Here is a 12,166-nt window from a genome sequence, read left to right as displayed (position 1 = left end):
GTATGACTATATTCGGAATACATGCCTACATTACATTGATGAATTGGAGCTAGTTCTGTGTCACCCTAGGTTATGACTGTTACATGATGAACCACATTCGGCATAATTATCTATTACCGATCCATTGCCTACGAGCTTTCCATATATTGTTCTTCGTTTATTTACTTTTTCGTTGCTATTGTTATCATCACTATAAAATATCAAAAATATTACTTTTGCTATCGTTACCTTTTGCTACCGTTACCACTACTATCATATTACTTTGCTACTAAACACTTTGCTGCAGATACTAAGTTTCCAGGTGTGGTTGAATTGACACTACTGTGCTTGACACTACTGTGCCACTTGGTGAATTTCTTGATGAACAACTTGCTAGGGTTAGAGAGAATGAAATTATTGAAACTGATAATATTGATGAAAGTGATGATGAAGGCTCTCCTAATAAATATGAATTGCCTGTTGTGCCTAAGGGCTATGTTATGGATGAAGAAACTAAAAGAGACTTTCTTACTTGCAATGATAGAAGTGGTCTTAAGAAATTATTAGCTAAGCTTAAACAAAAAACTCTGAATGCTAGAATGAAATATGATCCTGCTTATGCTACTTTACCTATCTTTGTTACTGATAAGGATTATGAATTCTCTATTGATCCTGATATAATTACTTTAGTTGAATCTGATCCTTTTATGGTTATGAATCTGAAACTGTTGTGGCACATCTTACTAAATTAAATGATATAGCCACCCTGTTCACTAATGATGAGAGAACTCGCTACTTTTATATCCTTAAAATATTTCCGTTCTCATTAAAGGGTGATGCTAAGATATGGTTTAATTCTCTTGATCCTGGTTGTGTGCGTAGTCCCCAGGATATGAATTATTACTTCTCTGCTAAATATTTCCCTGCTCATAAGAAACAAGCTGCCTCAAGGGATATATATAATTTTGTGCAAATTAAAGAAGAGAGTCTCCCACAAGCTTGGGGGAGGCTTCTCCAATTACTTAATGATTTGCCTGATCATCCTCTTAAGAAAAATGAAATACTTGATATCTTTTATAATGGACTAACCGATGTTTCCAGAGATTACCTGAATAGTTGTGCTGGTTCTGTTTTCAGGGAAAGAACACCGGATGAAGCTGAAATTCTATTGAATAATATGTTGACAAATGAAAATAATTGGACACTTCGTGAGCCAACTCCTGAGCCTATTCCTAAACCAACTCCGAAGAAAAGAGGTGCTCTATTTCTCAGTCCTGAAGATATGCAAGAGGCAAAGAAATCTATGAAAGAAAAGGGTATTAAAGCTGAAGATGTTAAGAATTTACCTCCTATTAAAGAAATACATGGTCTTAATTTACCGCCTATTGAAGAAACACATGGTCTTGATAACCCGACACAGGTAGTAAAGGTAAATTCTCTCTATAGACATGATAAAGCTGAAATCCCTCCTACTAAGTTTGCTAGCCAATGTTTGGATGAGTTTGATAACTTTATGGTTAGGCAAGAAGACTTTAATGCTTACTTTGGTAGACAATTAAAACAAAATGCTTATATGATTGAACACTTGGGTGATTATATGTCTAGAGTTAAAGGTGAACTTGAACTCATTCGTAAACATGCTTCTATGGTTGCCACTCAAGTAGAACAAGTACTTAGAGCTCAGAATGATTTGCTCAATGAATTAAATAGTAAGAAAAATGATAATGTTGTTAGAGTTATGGCTAGAGGTGGTAAAATGACCCAGGAACTGATGTCTACTACACAACCTTCTTCTTATAGACGTTGTTGGGCCTCCAAGTGCAGAGGTTTGTATGACAGTAGCAAATTTCCCTCAAGTGGATGACCTAAGGTTTATCAATCCGTGGGAGGCGTAGGATGAAGATGGTCTCTCTCAAGCAACCCTGCAACCAAATAACAAAGAGTCCCTTGTGTCCCCAACACACCCAATACAATGATAAATTGTATAGATGCACTAGTTCGGCGAAGAGATGGTGATACAAGTGGTATATGGATGGTAGATAAAGGTTTTTGTAATCTGAAAATATAAAAACAACAAGGTAACTAATGATAAAAGTGAGCGTAAACGGTATTGCAATGCGTTGAAACAAGGCCTAGGGTTCATACTTTCTCTAGTGCAAGTTCTCTCAACAATAATAACATAGTTGGATCATATAAATATCCCTCATCATGCAACAAAGAGTCACTCCAAAGTCACTAATAGCGGAGAACAAACAAAGAGATTATTGTAGGGTACGAAACCACCTCAAAGTTATTCTTTTCGATCAATCCGTTGGGCTATTCTTATAAGTGTCACAAACAACCCTAGAGTTCGTAGTAAAATAACACCTTAAGACGCAAATCAACCAAAACCCTAATGTCACCTAGATACTCCAATGTCACCTCAAGTATCCATGGGTATGATTATATGATATGCATCACATAATCTCAGATTCATCTATTCAAACCAGCACAAAGTACTTCAAAGAGTGCCCCAAAGATTCTACCGGAGAGTCAAGACGAAAACGTGTGCCAACCCCTATGCATAGGTTCATGGGTGGAACCCGCAAGTTGATCACCAAAACATACATCAAGTGGATCAATAGAATACCCCATTGTCACCACGGGTATCCCACACAAGACATACATCAAGTGTTCTCAAATCCTTAAAGACTCAATCCGATAAGATAACTTCAAATGGAAAACTCAAACCATTACAAGAGAGTAGAGGGGGAGAAACATCATAGGATCCAAATATAGTAGCAAAGCTCGCGATACATCAAGATCGTATCACCTCAAGAACACGAGAGAGAGAAAGAGAGAGAGATCAAACACATAGCTACTGGTACATACCCTCAGCCCCGAGGGAGAACTACTCCCTCCTCGTCATGGAGAGCGCCGGGATGATGAAGATGGCCACCGGAGAGGGATTCCCCCTCCGGCGGGGTGCCAGAACGGGTCTAGATTGGTTTTCGGTAGCTACGGAGGCTTCTGGCGACGGAATTCCCGATCTATTGTGCTCCCCGAAGTTCTTAGGGTATATGGGTATATATGGAAGGAAGAAGTACGTCGGTGGATCTCCGGGCTGTCCACGAGGCAGGGGGGCGCGCCCAGGGGGTGGGCGCGCCCCCACCCTCGTGGGCAGCCCGGGACTCTCCTGGTCCATCTCCGATACTCCGTGGGCTTCTTCTGGTTCAAAAATAAGTTCCGTGAAGTTTCAGGTCAATTGGACTCCGTTTGATTTTTCTTTTCTGTGATACTCTAAAACAAGGAAAAAACAAAAACTGGCACTGGGCTCTAGGTTAATAGGTTAGTCCCAAAAATAATATAAAAGTGCATAATAAAGCCCATAAACATCCAAAACAGATAATATAATAGCGTGGAACAATAAAAAATTATAGATACGTTGGAGACGTATCAACATCCCCAAGCTTAATTCCTGCTCGTCCTCGAGTAGGTAAATGTTAAAAACATAATTTTTGATGTGGAATGCTACCTAACATATTTATTCTTATAATTTTCTTTATTGTGGCAAGAATATTCAGATCCATAAGATTCAAGACACAAGTTTAATACTGACATAAAAATAATAATACTTCAAGCATACTAACCAAGCAATTATGTCTTCTCAAAATAGCATGGCCAAAGAAAGCTATCCCTACAAAATCATATAGTCTGGCTATGCTCTATCTTCACCACACAAAATATTTAAATCATGCACAACCCCGATGACAAGCCAAGCAATTGTTTCATACTTTTGATGTTCTCAAACTTTTTCAATCTTCACGCAATATATGAGCGTGAGCCATGGATATAGCACTATATGTGGAATAGAAGGGTGGTTGTGGAGAAGACAAAAAAGGAGAAGATAGTCTCACATCAACTAGGCGTATCAACGGGCTATGGAGATGCCCATCAATAGATATCAATGTGAGTGAGTAGAAATTGCCATGCAACGGATGCACTAGAGCTATAAATGTATGAAAGCTCAACAAAAAAAACTAAGTGGGTGTGCATCCAACTCGCTTGCTCACGAAAACCTAGGGCATTTTTAGGAAGCCCATCATTGAAATATACAAGCCCAAATTCTATAATGAAAAATTCCCACTAGTATATGAAAGTGACAACATAGGAGACTCTCTATCATGGAGATCATGGTGCTACTTTGAAGCACAAGTGTGGTAAAAGGATAGTAGCATCGCCCCTTCTCTCTTTTTCTCTCATTTTTATTTATTTATTTATTATTTGGGCCTTCTCTTTTTTATGGCCTCTTTTCTCTTCTTTTTTTTATATGGGCTTCTTTGGCCTCTTTTATTTATTTATTTTCGTCCGGTGTCTCATCCCGACTTGTGGGGGAATCATAATCTCCATCATCCTTTCCTCACTGGGACAATGCTCTAATAATGATGATCATCACACTTTTATTTACTTACAACTCAAGAATTACAACTCGATTCTTAGAACAAAATATGACTATATGAATGCCTCCGACGGTGTACCGGGATGTGCAATGAATCATGAGTGACATGTATGAAAGAATTATGAACGGTGGCTTTGCCACAAATACGATGTCAACTACATGATCATGCAAAATCAATATGACAATGATGGAGCGTGTCATAATAAACGGAACGGTGGAAAGTTGCATGGCAATATATCTCGGAATGGCTATGGAAATGCCATAATAGGTAGGTATGGTGGCTGTTTTGAGGAAGGTATATGGTGGGTTTATGGTACCGGCGAAAGTTGCGCGGTACTAGAGAGGCTAGCAATGGTGGAAGGGTGAGAGTGCGTATAGTCCATGGACTCAACATTAGTCATAAAGAACTCACATACTTATTGCAAAAATCTATTAGTTATCGAAACAAAGTAATACGCGCATGCTTCTATGGGGATAGATTGGTAGGAAAAGACCATCGCTCGTCCCCGACCGCCACTCATAAGGAAGACAATCAATAAATATATCATGCTCTGACTTCATCACATAACGGTTCACCATATGTGCATGCTACGGGAATCACAAACTTTAACACAAGTATTTCTCAAATTCACAACTACTCAACTAGCATGACTCTAATATCACCATCTCCATGTCTCAAAACAATCATCAAGTACCAAACTTCTCATAGTATTCAATGCACTTTATATGAAAGTTTTTATTATATCCCTCTTGGATGCCCATCATATTAGGACTAGTTTCATAACCAAAGCAAACTACCATGCTGTTCTAAAGACTCTCAAAATGATATAAGTGAAGCATGAGAGTTCATTAATTTCTATAAAATAAAACAACCACCGTGCTCTAAAAAGATATAAGTGAAGCACTAGAGCAACAACAAACTACTCCGAAAGATATAAGTGAAGATCAATGAGTAGTCGAATAATTATGCAACTATATGAAGACTCTCTAACGTTTAATAATTTCAGATCTTGGTATTTTATTCAAACAGAAAGCAAAGCAAAGCAAAATAAAATAAAATGACGCTCCTAGCAAAACACATATCATGTGGTAAATAAAAATATAGCTCCAAGTAAAGTTACCGATGAACGAAGACGAAAGAGGGGATGCCTTCCGGGGCATCCCCAAGCTTAGGCTCTTGGTTGTCCTTGAATATTTCCTTGGGGTGCCTTGGTCATCCCCAAGCTTAGGCTCTTTCCACTCCTTGTTCCATAATCCATCGAATCTTTACCCAAAACTTGAAAACTTCTCAACACAAAACTCAAAATAGAAAATCTCGTGAGCTCCGTTAGCGAAAGAAAAGAAAACACCACTTCAAGGTACTGTAATGAACTCATTCTTGATTTATATTGGTGTTAAACCTACTGTATTCCAACTTCTCTATGGTTTATAAACTCTTTTACTAGCCATAGATTCATCAAAATAAGTAAACAACACATAGAAAACAGAATCTGTCAAAAACAGAACAGTCTGTAGTAATCTGGATCAAACGTATACTTATGGAACCCCGAAAATTCTAAAATATATCGCTGGACCTGAGGAATTTATCTATTAATCATCTTCAAAAAGAATTAACTAAATAGCACTCTCCAATAAAAAATGGCAGCAATTCTCGTGAGCGCTAAAGTTTTTGTTTTTTACAGCAAGATCAACAAGACTTTCCCCAAGTCTTCCCAACGGTTCTACTTGGCACAAACACTAATTAAAACATAAAAATTCAATCATAAAATAGGCTATATAAATTATTTATTACTAAACATGAGCAAAAAGCAAGGGACAAAAATAAAGTTGGGTTGCCTCCCAACAAGCGCTATCATTTAACGCCCCTAGCTAGGCATGATGATTTCAATGATGCTCACATAAAGGATAAGAATTGAAACATAAAGAGAGCATCATGAAGAGTATGAATAGCAAATTTAAGTCTAACCCACTTCCTATGCATAGGTATTTTGGGAGCAAACAACTTATGGGAACAATAATCAACTAGCATAGGAGGGCAAAACAAGCATAACTTCAAAACTTTAAGCACATAGAGAGGAAACTTGATATTATTACAATTCCTACAAGCATATGTTCCTCCCTCATAATAATTTTAAGTAGCATCATGAATGAATTCAACAATATAACCAGCACCTAAAGCATTCTTTTCATGATCTACAAGCATAGAAAATTTACTACTCTCCACATAAGCAAGATTCTTCTCCTTCGGAATAGTGGGAATAAACTCAACAAAATAATTATCATGTGAGGCATAATACAATTGAAAACTAAAATCATGATGACAAGTTTCATGGATATCGTTATTCTTTATAGCATACAAGTCATCACAATAATCATCATAGATAGCAACTTTGTTCTCATAATCAATTGGAACCTCTTCCGAAATAGTGGGTTCATCACAAAATAAAGTCATGACCTCTCCAATTCCACTTTCATCAATATAATAATTATAAATAGGAGGCATTCTTTCATCATAATAAATTTGCTCATCAAAGCTTGGAGGACAAAAAATATCATCTTCATCAAACATAGCTTCCCCAAACTTGTGGCTTTGCATATCATTAGCATCATGGATATTCAAGGAATTCATACTAACAACATTGCAATCATGCTCATCATACAATGATTTAGTGCCAAACATTTTAATGCATTCTTCTTCTAACACTTCGGCATAATTATCGGAATCCTTATTCTCACGAAAGACATTAAAAAGATGAAGCGTATGAGGCAAACTCAATTCCATATTTTTTTGTAGTTTTCTTTTATAAACTAAACTAGTGCTAAAAAAATAAACAAAAATATTCGATTGCAAGATCTAAAGATATACCTTCCAGCATTAACCTCCCCGGCAACGGTGCCAGAAAAGAGCTTGATGTCTACTACACAACCTTCTTTTTGTAGACGTTGTTGGGCCTCCAAGTGCAGAGGTTTGTAGGACAGTAGCAAATTTCTGACCTAAGGTTTATCAATCCGTGGGAGGCGTAGGATGAAGATGGTCTCTCTCAAGCAACCCTGCAACCAAATAACAAAGAGTCTCTTGTGTCCCCAACACACCCAATACAGTGGTAAATTGTATAGGTGCACTAGTTCGGCGAAGAGATGGTGATACAAGTGGTATATGGATGGTAGATAAAGGTTTTTGTAATCTGAAAATATAAAAGCAACAAGGTAACTAATGATAAAAGTGAGCGTAAACGGTATTGCAATGCGTTGAAACAAGGCCTAGGGTTCATACTTTCACTAGTGCAAGTTCTCTCAACAATAATAACATAGTTGGATCATATAACTATCCCTCAACATGCAATAAAGAGTCACTCCAAAGTCATTAATAGCGGAGAACAAACGAAGAGATTATTGCAGGGTACGAAACCACCTCAAAGTTATTCTTTCCGATAAATCCGTTGGGCTATTCCTATAAGTGTCACAAACAGCCCTAGAGTTCATAGTAAAATAACACCTTAAGACGCAAATCAACCAAAAACCTAATGTCACCTAGATACTCCAATGTCACCTCAACTATCCGTGGGTATGATTATACGATATGCATCACACAATCTCAGATTCATCTATTCAAACCAACACAAAGTACTTCAAAGAGTGCCCCAAAGATTCTACCGGAGAGTCAAGACGAAAACGTGTGCCAACCCCTATGCATAGGTTCATGGGCGGAACCCACAAGTTGATCACCAAAACATACATCAAGTGGATCAATAGAATACCCCATTGTCACCACAGGTATCCCACACAAGACATACATCAAGTGTTGTCAAATCCTTAAAGACTCAATCTGATAAGATAACTTCAAAGGGAAAACTCAGTCCATTACAAGAGAGTAGAGGGGGAGAAACATCATAGGATCCAAATATAGTAGCAAAGCTCGTGATACATCAACATCGTATCACCTCAAGAACATGAGAGACAGAGAGATATCAAACACATATCTACTGGTACATACCCTCAGCCCCGAGGGAGAACTACTCCCTCCTCGTCATGGAGAGTGCCAGGATGATGAAGATGGCCATCGGAGAGGGATTCCCCCTCCGGCAGGGTGCCGGAATGGGTCTAGATTGGTTTTCGGTGGCTACAGAGGCTTCTGGCGGCGGAACTCCCGATCTATTGTGCTCCCCGAAGTTCTTAGGGTATATGGGTATATATGGAAGGAAGAAGTACGTCGGTGGATCTCCAGGCTGTCCACGAGGCACGCCCCCCTGCCTCGTGGGCAGCCCGGGACTCTCCTGGTCCATCTCCGATACTCCGTGGGCTTCTTCTGGTCCAAAAATAAGTTCCGTGAAGTTTTAGGTAAATTGGACTCCGTTTGATTTTCTTTTTCTGCGATACTCTAAAACAAGGAAAAAACAGAAACTAGCACTGGGCTCTAGGTTAGTCCCAAAAATAATATAAAAGTGCATAATAAAGCCCATAAACATCCAAAACAGATAATATAATAGCATGGAACAATCAAAAACTATAGATACATTGGAGACGTATCAGGAACCTTTGTATCCTGAGGGCCATCCTAAGAGAATTGAGCAAGATTCTCAGAGAAATAATATAGATGCACCTAGTCCTTCTAAAAGGAAGAAAAAGAAAAATGATATGACTTTGCATGCTTCTAGTGAACCTGTTATTGAAACACCTGAGAATCCAAATGATATCTCTATTTCTGATGCTGAAACACAATCTGGTAATGAACATGAAACTAGTGATAATGTTAATGATAATGTTCATGTTGATGCTCAACCTAGCAATGATAATGATATAGAAATTGAACCTGTTGTTGATCTTGATAACGCATAATCAAAGAATCAACGTTACGATAAAAGAGACTTTGTTGCTAGGAAACACGATAAGGAAAGAGAGCCTTGGGTTCAGAAACCCATGCCTTTTCCTCCTAAGCCATCCAAGAAAATGGATGATGAGGATTTTGAGTGCTTTGCTGAAATGATTAGACCTATCCTTTTGCATATGCGTTTGACTGATATGCTCAAAACGAATCCTTATACTAAGTACATGAAATATATTGTTACTAATAAGAGAGAGATACCGGAAGCTGAAATTTCCACCATGCTTGTTAATTATACTTTCAAGGGTGGAATACCTAAGAAGCTAGGAGATCCAGGAGTACCAACTATATCGTGCTACATTAAGAGAAACTATGTTAAAATTGCTTTATGTGATCCTGGAGCCGGTGTTGGTGTTATGCCTCTCTCTTTATATCATAGACTTGATTTGAATAAGTTGACACCTACTGAAATATCTTTGCAAATGGCGGATAAATCAACTGCTATACCTATCGGTATTTGTGAGGATGTGCCTGATGTGGTTGCAAACGTTACTATTTTAACGGACTTTGTTCTTCTTGATATTCCCGAGGACGATAGTATGTCTATTATTCTTGGAAGACCCTTTTTGAATACTGCAGGGGCTGTTATTGATTGCACCAAAGGCAATGTCACTTCTCATGTTAATGGTAATGAGCATACGGTACACTTTCCGAGGAAACAACCTCAAGTCCACAGTATCAATTCTATTGGAAAAATTCCATCGATTATTTTTGGAGGTTTTGAATTTCCTCTTCCTACTGTCAAGAAGAAATATGATATTCTTATTATTGGGGATGTCCATATCCCCGTTGAGGTAACCTAGTGTTATTTGAAAATTCTCCGGTTCCATGTTATTCGAAATGAGTTTGTTAATAAGACCTGATCAACCTTGTTAGTGGATTCCTTTTGATGAGCATGAGATGGATGAAGTTAGAAAACACAACTCTCTGTACCCTCTTTTTACTTTATGTTATTTATATTAAATAAAGCAAAAATAGTAATTTCTGTCTATTTTCTGAATTATCCGTGCAATATAAAATAACCCGAAAACAAAAGTTCTCCAAATGCCCTGAAATTTAAATATGATTTTTTCTGGAATATTTGAGAATAGCTGGCACTGAGAACACATCAGGGGGAGCAAGCACCTGGCCACGAGGGTCCACGGCACGCCCACCCCCTGGGCGCGCCCCTGCCTCGTGGGCCCACGGTGGCTCCCCTCCACTTATTCCTGCACCCACACACTTCTTCTTCCTCCCAAAAAAATCACCATCCAGCTCAAGCACGAGTTCTAGCTCATTTTGCTGCGATTTTCGATCTCCTTGCTCAAAGCACCTCTCACAAAACTGCTTTGGGGGATTGTTCCTTGGTATGTGACTCCTCCAATGGTCCAATTAGTTTTTGTTCTAGTGCTTTATTCATTGCATATTTTTGCTGCTTAGGTGACCCTATTCTTGAGCTTGCATGTCAAATTTATATGGTTCCAAGTTGTTCTAATGCATGATATAGGCTCTAGGCACTTGTAGGAGTAGTTGCTATCAATCTTGTTGAGTTTGGTTCACTTTTATTTGAAGTTACTAAAAATTTCAGAAATTTTTCAGAAGAAGAAATATGTTTAGGAAAATATACCAAGGTGGTTCTTCAAGGAAACAAGGACCCAGGCTTGCAATGCGTGATGCTGATGATGAGCCACCAAGGGACGCTCCAGTGTGGCCTTGTGAATGGCCTTCAGAGGACTTCATGGATCGAGCAGGAATTAAGGAAGAATTTAACGCATATTTGCGTAATGCTGATCTTGTGAGCTTCGAGGCAGAAAAGTGTCGTCAGTACCACTATCTCCCTAGTTCCTTTGTGAAGAGCTTTGAATTTTCATCTTCACGCAATTCTCAAACTGTCCTGTTTGATCTTTATGAAAATTCTTATACTATGGACTTAGAGGATTTTACCACTGCTTGCAAACTTCCACAATGGGGTAGTGCTAGTGAACCTCGCAAATATGAGTTTAGAGATTTTCTAGCTAGTATAACTGTGGGGGAATCTAGAGATATAGCACAAGCTACCATAGGGAGCATTCATTTTCATGCTATACATTATTTTGCTCTCTTCATAGGTAGATGCATTAATAGTAAAGATGAAGCATGCCACATGTGTGTCCCTGACCTCAGTATTATTATGAGTGCTGTGTTAGGAGATAAATCTTATAATTTGGGAGCCATTGTTGCACGTAGGTTGCATCACAATAGATTTAATGAAGATTTATTTGGTGGAATTTATGCAACCCGTATAGCTAATTTTCTTGGTATAACCATACGTGAGGATGATATTGAGTTGCCTCCTACTTGTTTGGATTATGAGGCTATGGTTTTTCATCATTTTGTTGAGAGGAACATTCAGTTCCTCCAGTACCGACTAATCTTTGACAGATGACACACCTATCACGTCGCTCTCCCTGCTTCTACTTTCTTTGACTTTCAGGCAAAAGGGAGATATTTTATAACCAGAGAGGAGGCGAAAGAGTATAAGAGGAGGGCTGAGATAGCTCGCCTCCAACCTGCAGCCCACGATGCAATGACTGTTGCATCTTAGTACGACCCCAACTACAACTTTGGATATCCGCCAGGCCATCCGTGGCAATAGACCAACTTAGGCCAAAAGCCTAAGCTTGGGGGAGTACGTACTTCTCACCGACATTACATTCATATTCACACACTCATTGCTAGCTGTTGGTGCTCATAATTTTTCATTGTAATATCCATACTAGTTTATTTCCTTTTTACGCTTTCTTCTTGTGTGTTTAATAAACCTTAAGAAAAACCAAAAAATTAGTTGTAGCTTTTAGCTAGCTTTAATTTCCATGCTTGTAGTAGTAATTAAAAAGAAAACCCAAAAA

Source organism: Triticum urartu, chromosome 1 (assembly GCF_003073215.2).
Source record: "Triticum urartu cultivar G1812 chromosome 1, Tu2.1, whole genome shotgun sequence".
Taxonomy (NCBI): Eukaryota; Viridiplantae; Streptophyta; class Magnoliopsida; order Poales; family Poaceae; genus Triticum; species Triticum urartu.
Note: the sequence above shows the minus strand (reverse complement) of the source record.